This window comes from Podarcis pityusensis (genome assembly GCF_964106645.2).
Source record: "Podarcis pityusensis genome assembly, chromosome: 3".
NCBI lineage: Eukaryota > Metazoa > Chordata > Lepidosauria > Squamata > Lacertidae > Podarcis > Podarcis pityusensis.
The window spans coordinates 29,095,330-29,109,949 of NC_138026.1; positions in this window are offsets into that span (position 1 = coordinate 29,095,330).

Consider the following 14,620-nt stretch of genomic DNA (forward strand, 5'->3'; position numbering starts at 1 on the left):
ACCGTTTATATGAGGAGAGATTTGTACTAAAATGCTGGTGAATTTTCATGAGGACGTTGTTAAAAAAATGCAAACTGATGTGGAAATGTGGAGGAATGAACCCGAGACTGGAAAAATGAACCAAAACTGACATATTCAATTCATCCCCCACACTAAAGGAGCTCTCTAAAAGCTTCCCATGAAACATTCTGAAATCAGTACTTAGGAGAGATTCAAAAGTTCTCCAAGAAGTGGCTGACAAGCACCAGCAGACCAATGCAAAGAAGCTTCCATGGTTGCAGATTGCTTCTGTAAAGAAATCCTAATCTCTTGCTTTCATGAGCATCAAAAGGCATAAAAAGGCTCTCACCAAATTCACCGAAAAGAAAACAGTAAATTAAAACTGAAAAGGAGAAAGAGATCCTGAGGTTTGGCTCAACTCTGTACACTGTACATGTATTAGCTTTGATGCATTATTAGAACTGAAATAACTTTCACCCGTTTCAAGGAAAAGGGTTTCTTTTTTCAGGCATGAGATCAAAGCGAAAGGGGCTAAAGGGTATTTTGGATCTCAAGCACAAGGAACTTTCAAACAAGTGAGTCATGATTGTTTATGTACCTAGAAATGTTGTGATAGAGAAAGCTCTTTTTATGGGGTGCAGTAACAACAGCGTAAATCAAGCATTAACCAGAAGTAGACAGCAAATTCTCTATATTTTTCAAAAGACCTCTACGGGAGCAGAATTTTAGGGAAGGCCCAAAGTAGTTCTGTTTTTAGTAGCATAAAGGCAGTCAGACAAGAGGCGCCACTGTATCTTTGTCCCAAAGCATAACAGTGTTTAATATAAAAGAATAACCAAAACAATACAAAGCAGCTGATCAAGCCACTTGCAGGAAAGTGGCCATGAAGTACAGTAGGTTGAAGCTCACATCTGACATTTGATTGGCTCTTCAAGTCCTTGCATAAGGAAGTAACTGGGCTAAAAAATTAACACCCATATACCGAGCTGCATGGGACTTGTCTACAAAGCAAGTCAGAGTGCAAAATTAATGTGTTCCCGTTAGACCAACAGTTCAATTTTCAACATACCCTTTGGTGACAAAACTTGCAGACCCATGAATCCATAGCAGTGTCCAGCTAAAAGTTCAGAGCCAATCAGTCTCTGACACCCAGCCGATTCTAAACACAACACTGCACGCCGAATGCCTCCACAATAAACCAATTGCCACTTTTCTTGAAAGGCCAGACTAAGTATTAATCATTTGTAAATTATCTTTTATTTTTAAGTATGCACATGTAAAACAACCAACTAACACCGAGACCATGCAAGAGGTAAAAAATATGGATGGCAAACTCATGACACATGGAGGGACTTTCTTAATTTGCTGAACATGAGGAAGCTTTAGATTTTCAATTTCATTTTAAAATGAAGGACACATGGAGGGGATGGCAGCTATTCCTTCGATATACAGTGGTATCTCTGGTTACATACTTAATTCGTTCCAGAGGTCCATTCTTAACCTGAAACTGTTCTTAACCTGAAGCACCACTTTAGCTAATGGGGCCTCCCGGTGCTGCCGTGCCGCCACCACACGATTACTGTTCTCATCCTGAAGCAAAGTTCTTAACCCAAGGTACTATTTCTGGGTTAGCGGAGTCTGTAACCTGAAGCGTATGTAACCCGAGGTACCACTGTACTGGGAGCCATTCATCATATACAGACAAAACATAGAAACAGCTATGAGAGATCACCGTAATTGTCCACAGAAGCTTCCCCTCTTCTTTCTGCAATTTCGTTAACTTGTTTGCTTGATCCCATTCTATCTTCCCCTTTGTCTTCTATCATTCATTTGGTTTTAGTTTCTTTAACTCATTGGTCTCTCACTTTCCAGGTGAATTTACTTCCATCTTTAAGCCTGAAACTATATCTACCCAGTTATCACTGTGTTTCTTTTCCTTCATTCCCCCCCCCTTGCATATATTTTATTCCTGTTGTCTTGGATATCTTACTACTTTCTAATTGATTGATAAAAATATTTATGTACAGCAATGTCATGAAAATATTTCAAAGTGTTAACGGAAAAATCTGAGGGCTCCCTTGGACAAAAAGTAAAGACACCAACCAGAGCAATTGGAAGCAAAACAGCAGCCTGTAGGCTTGGCCTTTATTGAACTGTTGCAACAGGGTGTTCCCCTCCCTTGCAGGAGAGAGGAAAAGACCCAGAAAGATGGTCTGCAAGACCTTATAAAAACTTTTGAAATTCCCCTCCTCCAGTTCAAGCCCACCCCCAGAAACATCATACATACATTACAGAAAGGAGGGGTTGACATCATGCATACATTACAGAAGGGGTTGACATCATGCATACATTACAGAAAGGAGGGGTTGAGGGAGGACTTGTGGTGGTAACCTGAGTGTCCTGTCACCTGGCTTTCCCCCTGCCCATGAGTCACTTCCAGGAGACAAAGGGGAGTTTGCAGTTTCCTGCCCCCAGAGGGAAGATCTGATCATTGTCCTTTGATTCAGTCCATGCTGAATCCACTAACATATGCAAGTTCTTTGTCATTTTGATTGTCTTCTGTCTGGGATTATCAGGGCTGACATAGCAACTGGGCAGGGCTCCTGTGGATGTGCTGGTATGCTGAAGGGATTATGGCTGACCAGAACCAAGCCACCCCCCTTTGATAGTCCTTGTCACATGGAGTAAAATAAAATGGAACAGTGCAAATCCGATGTATGGTTGATTTTCTATGAATTTATAACAGAAATGTGGCGTATGTAGTGTGTGAGTGTGAGTGTGTGTGAAGTTTGTGCAAACAGAATGATTGGGGTGGGGGGTTCCTGCTACAGTTCCCCCCTTCGGAGATAAGATTGCAAAGGTGGCTACTTTGCAATCCTTTTCTCCGCACAATTTAAGGTGATAAATATTAACCTGCTATTCTCCGTCCCAGATGCGTGTGCCCATGTGAACCTGAAAGGGACTTGGATATCATGCTTCTTAAGGATATTTGCATAGAAATATAATGGTGTAACAGTGCACATAGTTAGACATAGGATGTCACGTAAAATTAATATTTTGTTGCTCAGTTACTTGTGGTATTCTAGCACTTTGGAAGAAATATTTTCTCAATAGTGGTCTATGCTTTACATTTAGCAGGAAGATCCACTAATGACTGAAAAGTGCAGTTTGCTTTCCCCCCCGCCATTTTTGTGTTCTCAGGTGTCAAGGTAGCTCTTCTGTGGTCTCACATCGGCATGGTGTCGCAGTAGTGGCAATCCCTGGTGAATCCACTTAGGGCTTTCATATTTACTATGTTGCCTGGCACCCACCACAGCTGGCACAGGTTTTGGACACGTCCTGAGAGAAATGTCTTCGCCTTGGCCATTCCATGGGATTTTTTTATTATTATTATTATTATAGGCTCTGGTCTTGCAGTCATGGGAAGTTGCTCACTTGCAGTTTAAGGACCAAAAAGCTAATTGCAGCCTGGATACACTTGCCCAATTCAAACTGAGTCCAATTTGAATTTATGTGCCCATGGTTCTCAACCTTTCAAACCAGTCTGTTAAAGGAAAACCGTTCTTAAAAGGGCACTTGTCCAAATAAGTCAATTTAACTCTCTAAGGGATCATTCCTGCTAAACCAAAGCATATGCACCTTCATGTATCTTATCAGCTTCTCTTTGGTAAAGCGAGTTTTAGCACATTTTAAAATGGGTAGGGAAGTTGGCAGAGTGCCAGGTGGAACAACGAAATGTGGTTATAAATTTATCTAATTCTAAACATTGGACTACATAATAGCCTGATCTGTTAAAAAGCATAAAATGTATGAGAATCCTCCACTGGGGTGTAAGGAATAAGACATTAAACATAAAAACAATTTCACACAAAAATAGCCCCCCTTTTGTGGAAATAACACACTGTCAGACACATTTCAACATTCCTACGTAATAACACATAATACGAAACAAACTAATTAAATATCAGTTGCATATTTTGACACAATTGTGATCTTTTACGCATGTATCTTTTGAATCCTGGAGCACAGAGGCTTGAGGTTCAAGTGAAAAAATGTCCTTGTAATTCAACTCCTCCCCCCTTTGTCAGCCCCACTCCCCATCAGTCTATATCCTTTGAAAGAGATAGCTGTGGCCACTTTGAAACTTTGGTGTCTGTTGTTGTTGCAGGTCTTGTGATGGCGGAGAATGAGTTGAGGGGTTGTTGCTGCTTTACATCATTGTACATCTGAATAAGTGATATCCTGTAAGGGGCAGGGTTTTGGGGGCTTAAAGACAGAGTTAGGAAAAGGAGGGGGCAAAAGGCAAAAAGGATGTCCTTCGGTTTCTGTTGGAAGCTGCAAATAATAAAAATCTTAGCGAATTAAGCATTTCATTCATTCCAATATTATTATCACATTTTCATATAATTACTGTTATTATCTGCCAAGTTCGTTTGGTTTCCTTCACTTTGGAGAGAAAGAGAACTGTAAAAAATACAAGGTTAAAATAATAATGAAACACACACACTGACTTATGAGGAACGAAAATAAATAAATGCTAAGACACACAATTTTAAGAAATCTGAAGAAACAATGAAAATAAAAGAGTGTTTCTTGATGTGACAACATCGGCTAGAATGTTAATAGCAAAATACTGGAAAGTGACTTAATACGAAGGAAAAATGAATGGCAATTTAAAGTTGTGCAAGTACCTTGCACTAGCCAAAATGACAGAATTAATAAGAGATGCTCAGGCCAAAGGTAAACAAGTAACATTCCACAAACAATGTTTGGTTGTGCTTCGATTAACTTCATAGACATCATGGAGAAACGGATTAAATAAATGAAAAACAGATTATTTGTAACTTTAAAAAGTGTCAAAGCCACAAAGAGATGGAAGTCACTAATATAGCAGGGATTCAGACTTGTTTCACAGAACAGAAAGAAAGTTGCTGTGGGAGGGGGAAAAAAGGGACAAACACTTTGTTATCGGGGTTCACATATCCTGTTAAAAGGGAAAATTATTTCATGTGAGAAGCCTGTCAGGAAATGCTGTTCCTAAAATTCCCATTGAGGGGGGGAATGCTTTGATATTTACCTGTGAAAAGAATTTGGCATGTTAAGATTTGGAACCTGGAAAGCTCCTGACTTTTGATGGGCTAGTTTTTTTAACCCTTTTGTCTTACGTAGCCCCTGGAGCAAAGACACATTAAGGATGATTTCCCTCAATGGTTCCAAGTTTTTACATAAGGAAATTTGGATAAGTTTCTCTCTGCAGTTCTCGAAGAAAACCTCTCCCCCGCCTGTCAGGAAATGCTGTTCCTAAAATTCCCATTGAGGGGGGGAATGCTTTGATATTTACCTGTGAAAAGAATTTGGCATGTTAAGATTTGGAACCTGGAAAGCTCCTGACTTTTGATGGGCTAGTTTTTTTAACCCTTTTGTCTTACGTAGCCCCTGGAGCAAAGACACATTAAGGATGATTTCCCTCAATGGTTCCAAGTTTTTACATAAGGAAATTTGGATAAGTTTCTCTCTGCAGTTCTCGAAGAAAACCTCTCCCCCCTTACAGTTCCCCCCTTCCTCTCTCTCTCTCTCTCTCTCTCTCTCTCTCTCTTTCTCTCTTTAGCTGATCTAGCCTCTGTGCATGTGCAGAGTGATTGTGTCTCAGCAAACCTTTTATACTATTGAAAATGTTGCATCCTTTGGCTAAATTACGATTTGAATAAGGGAAGGGAAGGGTAAGGAGTAGATTTTGAAAATAGGGTTTGATTTTAAACAAAAAAGAGAAACTCAGCAATTTAAGTATTCACCAAAACTAGCAATTTCAGCCCAAGCAAAAGAGACTGCTTCCTTTATGTACAGGAAAGGGCTAATATCCCTCTGGCCATTCGCGGAACAATGCCACGCCCTTATATATGGGGGAAATGGCTTTTTTCAACATTCTCAGTCATTTCAACCTTACCATTTGCAGACAAAATTTTTTTTTTTTTTCTGCCCTTTATTTACAGGATGGATGGTCAAGGCTAATGCTACTTGACTATATGAATTTTATGTGCTTAAACTTTGAATAGACTTTTAAGTTTGATTTTTTTTTTTTTTTAATAGTAGACAAAATGATAAATAGTGTAATCACTCAAATGCTTGATATTACCAGTTGTGCTTCAAAAACATCATGGCTTTCACCTCTCTCCTCTTAAAACCAAAGAGCAAAGCTAGGCTGAATTTCAACTCATCACCTCACTAGAATTTAAGAATTACCCTCCAATGCTTGTAGACACATGGCCTTCCACACAGCCACAAATTGGGAGAGTTGAAAGGGACCCTGGGGTCATCTAGTCCAACCCTCCAAAATATAGGGTTCACAGCAAGATTTCGCAGCAAGATTTGTACTATCAAAGAGACATACAAATTTAAGTACAGATTTACAACTGGGAAAGGAAACATCTATGCTCCTATCATGTACTAAGGAAGAGGAAGATCTCGAGATAGTTTGAGTGAGTTTGCTTCCTTAGACTAACGAATGCAAGTTCCTATAGAAATATTTAAAGGAAGACTGAAGTGAACAGATTTGTTTTTCCCCCCCTTAACTTGCAGAGGAATAGTAAGCCTAATTTAGATTATTATTATTAATATTATTATTATTATTATTTTAATAACTGCACATTGGAAAGTGAGATGCGGGGTGACTTTAGGAAAGATTCCCCCCTCCCCTCTTTGCAGTTTCCTTTAAAGGAAGCTTACTTGGGAGTAAATTTACCTGGCACAGAAGTAAGAAGGGGAAGAAAACTGAAAGAGGCAGAATGAAACAAGGGGGGCATTTTCTAACAAAAGAGGCCAGGAAGTCTTATAGAGACTGATATCAGGAGCCTTACAATAACTCTTCTGTCCAACCAAATCAAAGTAAAAAACTGGACTCACATATTTTTCTTAGAATGAACACCATACTTTCATAGGCATATGCTTAATGAAATACATACACTGCATTTTAGCTTGGGAGAGCAGTTGGCTCAACTAGGCCTTTGCAGCAGAAACATTAGGTTAACTTCACCTTCCAAAATAGACTGGAACAAAGGTGTACTCACAAACTCAAAAGTTACAACAAAACATCATTTACCATTAGACTTAAAATCAGCCTCCTCACTTGAACTAGAGGAAGGAGGTGGGGTAATCCCCCTTTCAGAACACAAGTAGCACGTATACAGGATTTTACCACTTGGGAGGAAAACTCTCTTTTAGAGCCTCTCTCAAATAACAAACATTTGCACACTCCATTCTCCATTTTGTTTTGTTTAAGATTAATAAGTTGCAACATGGCTTCCTTAGATTTAAAATTTTGAAGCAAGCTTGCAATTTAAAACTATGTGCATTTGAGAACAGTCTGTGGATGCCGAGGCCAATGTAAATACAAACCCTTGAAATATTTCTAAATCTTTGAGTACATCTCTTATTCATTTTTTTATTTTTATTTTTTAAGAGAAACTAAGATCTCTAATGCGTGGGCTCTCAGGCTGGGCTGTTATTATATCTACTGCCTTCTGAGCACCATTAAGTTTACAGTTTCATGTTCCAGCTCTAGGCTACAGTTTAACAAGACAAACTTGACCATTTTTCCCCCTTTATTTTATTTCTATTTTTCTCTAATTGGAGATGACAAGCTGGAGGGGCATATTAGAATCCTCTCTGGGGCAAAAAGGCTTCATGGAAGCTTTGTTGCCAGGAGGAGTCCAGCTAGGGTGTTTAGTGGGCTCCCATTCTCTCATATGTTATTATTGGGCTTTTTTTCGTTAACGAAGTACGCTAAAGACAGAAAGAGTGGAAACACACACAAGGGAGGAGGGGCAATGGGAAAGAAAGGGGGGACAGAAAAAAAATATCCTTTCAGTGTTTGGAATCTCTTTGACTAACACAACTCTCACCTATCTTCAAGCTACAAACTCATTTCAAGAAATCTTATACATGAACTCAAACTTCAGCCACGGGACACCTCGGCCCGAGAAACTTCAACCACGGGACACCTGGCCCGAAAACCTTTACCACGGGACACCTGGCCCGAAAACCTTTACCACGGGACACCTGGCCCGAAAACCTTTACCACGGGACACCTGGCCCGAAAACCTTTTACCACGGGACACCTGGCCCGAAAACTTCAACCACCTCTTCTACCCTCCACAACAGCCTCCTGCCTAGCCTTTTGGACTAAGTTCAGAACTCCCTACTGGACGCTTGCGTAATGCAATGCCAGATCAGGGTCCGAGAAAATGAAGGTTTGGAAAGGAAACAAACGACCTTGCGTTCTCACATACCCGGGTCATCCCTAACAAAGGTCACCAGGCAGGAGGGGCAGCTTCATTTGCATAGTTAGGGTAGGTGGAGAGTAAGAGAATACTTGAAAGACTCCTCTGGACGACTCCGAGAGAGGAATGTCAGAGAAAAACAGTAAAAGAGCCACGCTTTCCCGGACTCAATTCCAAGACGGAAAACGGGGGAGAAAAGGGATAGAGAGATTAAGACGTTCCTGGACGACCCCGAGAGGGAACGTCGGAAAACAGCAATAGTACCCCAATTTTCACGGTCACCTTCCGCGTAAGGAATTGGGGGAAGGGGAAGGGAAAGGATTTGACGTTCCTGGACGACCCCGAGGGGGAACGTCAGACAGTAAGGTTCCGCAACCTCCCTGGCCACTTTCCGAAAGGGGAGAATCGGGGGAGAAAAGGATAGAGCTAAAACGTTCCTGGCCGACCCCGAGAGGGAACGTCGGAAATGAAAGAAGGAAAGTCTGGCTGTCGTGGAGATGTTCCTTTTCCACCCCCCTCCCAATGTATTTACTTCAAACCATACTCACGTTCGAAGATGTCCCCTGCGGATCTCAGGATCCTTTCCCCTTAGCCGGCTTGACCGCGCCTTTGCTTCCCCTGGTTGGGCTTTTGGTGACGATTGATTACCGCCCGCAAAGAGGAGGCAGGGAGAGGAAGAAGGATCTCTGGGCTAAGGTTGCCCAGTGGCGCCTGATCCCCTCTATCTCCCTCCTCACCTCTGCAGGAGAACCAAGTGTCCCATCTGGGGTGCCAACTGTTAACGGAAAAATCTGAGGGCTCCCTTGGACAAAAAGTAAAGACACCAACCAGAGCAATTGGAAGCAAAACAGCAGCCTGTAGGCTTGGCCTTTATTGAACTGTTGCAACAGGGTGTTCCCCTCCCTTGCAGGAGAGAGGAAAAGACCCAGAAAGATGGTCTGCAAGACCTTATAAAAACTTTTGAAATTCCCCTCCTCCAGTTCAAGCCCACCCCCAGAAACATCATACATACATTACAGAAAGGAGGGGTTGACATCATGCATACATTACAGAAGGGGTTGACATCATGCATACATTACAGAAAGGAGGGGTTGAGGGAGGACTTGTGGTGGTAACCTGAGTGTCCTGTCACCTGGCTTTCCCCCTGCCCATGAGTCACTTCCAGGAGACAAAGGGGAGTTTGCAGTTTCCTGCCCCCAGAGGGAAGATCTGATCATTGTCCTTTGATTCAGTCCATGCTGAATCCACTAACATATGCAAGTTCTTTGTCATTTTGATTGTCTTCTGTCTGGGATTATCAGGGCTGACATAGCAACTGGGCAGGGCTCCTGTGGATGTGCTGGTATGCTGAAGGGATTATGGCTGACCAGAACCAAGCCACCCCCCTTTGATAGTCCTTGTCACATGGAGTAAAATAAAATGGAACAGTGCAAATCCGATGTATGGTTGATTTTCTATGAATTTATAACAGAAATGTGGCGTATGTAGTGTGTGAGTGTGAGTGTGTGTGAAGTTTGTGCAAACAGAATGATTGGGGTGGGGGGTTCCTGCTACAAAAGTGATTTACAACAATAAAACAAAAAAACTGCAATAAAAAATATTACAAAGTTTTTAAATTTCTTTAAAAATTGCTCTTCTTCTCTCCGATCTGAATTTTATTCTCTTCAGTCTAATAACATTGCCCTTACTAAATTATCTAACACACAAAGAAAGTCAAACCCCTCTTCCTTCTCCTTTTCCTCCTTCTCTTGATAGTATTGACTGTTTTCTTTATAATAATCTTTTTCTGCTATCTTCCACAGAAACAAGTTTAAAGGTAAAGGTACCCCTGCCCGTACGGGCCAGTCTTGACAGACTCTAGGGTTGTGCGCTCATCTCACTCTAGAGGCCGGGAGCCAGTGCTGTCCGCAGACACTTCCGGGTCACGTGGCCAGCGTGACGAAGCTGCTCCGGCGACCGGCACCAGAGCAGCACACGGAAACGCCGTTTACCTTCCCACTATAAAGCGGTACCTTTAAAACAAGTTTAAAAAATGCTAAAATCCCTCCAGACCGGTGCTTTATTCTGTAACATTGTGTGCTAATGGTGGATTTGTGCTGGACTACCAACACATCTTTCTACTTCATTAGTTGTTCTGTGATGCTTCCCCAGTGTCACTACATTATTGCTTTCTGAAAGGTCACTCCTGCACTATAGTGCAACAAAAGCAAGCCAATACCTCCCACCCCCCAACCTGGAATGTTTGTGGTATTAAAAAACCCCGCAGGATTTCGGCAGGAAGCTACAGTTCATTCACCAGCTGGAAATGAAACCTTGCTATGTTTAAAAGTGCAGTGAGATAATAGGTTTTGTTTTTTTCTTGAATGGGTCAGTAAATCTTTGACAAAAACAAAAGTCAAGGATGAGATGAGCTCTCGTTAGAAAAATGAGATTGCAGGAGAAAGTAAAAAAAAAACACACCACGCAATCCCAGGATACTCCCCTTAAGGTCATTAGCTCAGGTTCATGAAGTGTGGCCACAGATTTTAAAAATACAAATTGCAAAAATACCTAGAACACACACAAGCAAAATATACGACGTGAGCACGTACCCAAAATATAATCCGAGTGCATTCACAGCCCGTGGGTTATATGTCACCCAAATCCACAACATATAAATAGGTTATAAGTGACCATGTATATTTTGGATTCAGCCGAGAGATCATAGGATGCAGCATAAATAGAGAAAGACCTGATCTGCCATGAGATGGACCCAATGCCATTGGAGATCCGCTGATACACCTGCAGAAAGCTCCTGTGGTGTAGACAGAAGTATTCCATTCCTGGTGGGGGTCAGAATGGGGCAATATGGGGGTGGAGGTAGCTGAGGTCCTCCTCCGCGGGTTTTCTGCTGGTTCCCTCACTGCAAGAAGCGAAGTTACAGGGAACCAGCCAGAGGGCCTTCTCGGTGGTGGCACCCGCCCTGTGGAACACCCTCCCTTCAGATGTCAAGGAGATAAAGAACTACACGACTTTTAGAAGACATCTGAAGGTGGTCCTGTACCAGTAAGTTTTTTGGCTGGGGAAATGCAGCCAGATGGGCGGGGTATGAATAATAAAATTAATAGTAGTAGTAGCTTTGGATCTGCAGACTCCCAAGCTCCCACATTCCCTGACATGCCCCTCCAGAAAAATATACTAGTGAGGATCGGGAAATCATCACAATGCACAGATTTTCAGGGGATCCTAGTTGTTGCCCCTCTTTTATTTGCGTATTTATATCCTACTTGTAAAGATGAGCCTTCACAAAGCGTCAGGCAGTAACTTAATGAACACAAAGCGATAATAACCTGCTTTATTTTTCTTTATTTTCATGCTGCCACAGGCAGGTATGCTGATTCGGTTTCAGATGAATAAATGCTAGCAATGGTTTTAGGAAACATATGTCCTCTTGTTGGAAATCCCCGTCCTCCAATACGGAATGCAGTTATCTTCCCTGGACACTTGGTATGTGGAAACATCTTGAGAAAGGAAGCGTGATCCCAGCTGAACTGATAAACAGCTCCCTTTACCTAATTTTTAAAATACACACACACTCACACAATCACACCGTCATCATCCCCTTCCGATAGGATTGCCAAATTTTTAGTTTCTTCCCTGATTTGTATATCCTGCAGATGTGTCTCCTTGAATTCCCCACTCTATTAAACTTTTGGCATTATATTAAAGGAAACAAGTATTTACCTGGACCAGAAAGCTAACCCCTTTTTTACATCAGTAAGAGCTGACCTAGTTTTTGCTGAGGAAGTAAGCCTCTCTCAGGGCTGCGCCACTTCAGACTGAAGGTGTGGCCTAGATCAGAGATACACAACCATTTCCTTGCCCCACATGCACCCTGCACATAGAAAAACGGTACGTCTGAGAGAAGGTTACACACTGGAACTTTCCTCCCAAACGTCTAGTTTATTATGTGCAGCAAAATGTTGCATGAAGGACAGTCCAGTGAGCCTCCACAGGCAGCCTAAATTGGTACAACCCAGACATATTTGCTACCTCTCTGTGAAAGCTAGGCCACAACTGGAGGCATCAAATGGACGAAATGTCGCACGTGAAATGCCAGAAATGAGCAGGGCATGATTTAGCCAAAGCTAAGCACATTTATATCCCACTGCTTTCAGTCGGAGAAAGCGACACATGTGCTTAACACTTCCATTGCAATTAATGGTGCTGAAAAAGCTTAACTTGGGACAGGCTCTTGTCCGCTGTACCTGCAGCACTTCAGTTAAGCCTGTTAAAAGCTGGAACAAAGCCTAAAATATACATGATTATTGGCCCATGGTTATTTGCAGCACAGTCCTGTGTGTCCTGCTAAGTTCAATAGGAATTACTTCTAGGTAAATGTGTATAGGATTGGCTGCCTTTTGGTGCCTCAGCTGCCACTGTTTTGCTCTCTTATCTAGTTCTTACCTTTATTACAGGGAATGGGGAACTAAGATCATGTTATGTAAAAAGAAAAATGAAAACATTTTTCCCAATCCCATCTTTATTTTCACCTCTCTACTTAATTCTGAATGGAGCTCCATCAATTTGTTGTTTTTTTTGTTTAATTAAATTCTGGCCAGATCAGTGAAATTCAAGCTAAATCTTATTTCCAGGCTGGGGTATGAACAAAAAAAAAAATGATCACATGTTTGACTCACATATTCTGCATTTCCAGTACTGTTAAATTCCTTATCCACTTCTGATGTCACCACTTGGTATGCTTGGTAGGCAGGTGTTTACTATGTTATTCCCTGAGCCCAGCGAGACGCCTCCCAAAAGTGATTGTGACTAGTACCCATTGAAACTGGTAGGCCAGAAGGTAGGAAGAGCAACCGTAGGTGGCGATAGAGCCAATGAAAGGCAGACTCACTCCATGACTGATTGTAAATAAGAAGGCAGGAAGGTAGGGGTTGCTGAGGGCAAAGTTTGATCTGGCAGTGCCCCTTTCCTCTAAAGGATCAGCCCCCACTGCTCAATGGGTTGGTTAGTTGGTTTTTGTTTGTTTGCTTGTTTTTTAATGGTCCAGGGATACAACTACTGAAACAGGAGTGAGGTATGCTTTCTTCATACTGATCATCACAGAAGGAAGGGCAGGAAGAAGAGGGAGAAGTCTCCCTGAGCATAAAAGCATCTATTCTTGCTCAGACTCTTCATTTGCAAACTAGCACCCAACCTCTTCACCCTCGTCTGTTGTCCTCTTAACCCTCTACAAAGGACAGTGAAAACTACCACAAGTTAATTTGTGACTTCACTGGAACACCATGCATTGAATTATTGAAGAACCACATCCAGTCTCCAAAGTGCTTTTCTATATGATGTGGTTGTGACACTTGTGATTTCCTTCCCTGCCATAAAAGCCGGGTTTCTCGTTTTTCAAAGAGTGGTGATCTGCAATTATGTGGCTTTAACTTCAGATAGATTCTCACATGCAATTTAATGCTGGAAATTTCCAAATGGCTGACATTAAAAGTTAGCAAGTCTGACAAGTTGGTGGGGAAGAGAACAGAAAATGCCAGAGCTGGATACTGCTGGTGGGGCAAGTGCTACTGCACTCTGATCTTGCTTTTGAACTTCCCATGGACATCTGTGTGTGAGAACAGGATGCTGGACTAGGTGGGCCTTTGGCCTGATCCTGCCGGCTCTCTGTGTGTTCTTATGATGTGTGTATTGTTCTGGTGCAAACAAAGGCTAATCCCTGGAAATGGAAGCATGGAGGCATTATCTGGCATAAACTGTGAGCTAAGTGGCAGCTGGAAAGGAGTATTTCATCCCCTCACGTTAATCCAGCCTTTCTCAACCTGTGGGTCCCCAGATGTTGTTGAACTACAACTCCCATCACCCCCAGCTAGCAAGGCCAGAGCTCAGTGATGATGGGAGTTGTAGTCCAACAACATCTGGGGACCCACAGGTTGAGAACCGCTGCCGGTTAATCCAACATCTTCAGGTGTGTGTAACATAAAGGTGCCGTTTGGGTGGGGCAGAGGGGTGGAGATTTTTCTCCTCACATTGACTCTACATAGTAGGAACGGTCTATTATTGTTTGCTTCTCATGTTTGAACCACAATGGTGTCACCGTCACCACAGTTCTGGCCCTACCATTAGGCAAAGTGAGGCAGCCATTTCAGGGAGCGGCTGTTATTCCCACCCTTCCTGAGTTGGTGCTCCACTTGTCTTGGTGCTTCTGTTTGCTTGTATCGGGATTATATGTGAAATCTGTGGAAATATCTGGAAAAATGAAAACAGAATGGCACTGAGCTCCAAAGGTGGGGGGTGGGGCTTATAAAGGAGGCACCTACCCCTTTCCCCTTCTGTAGTGATTCACA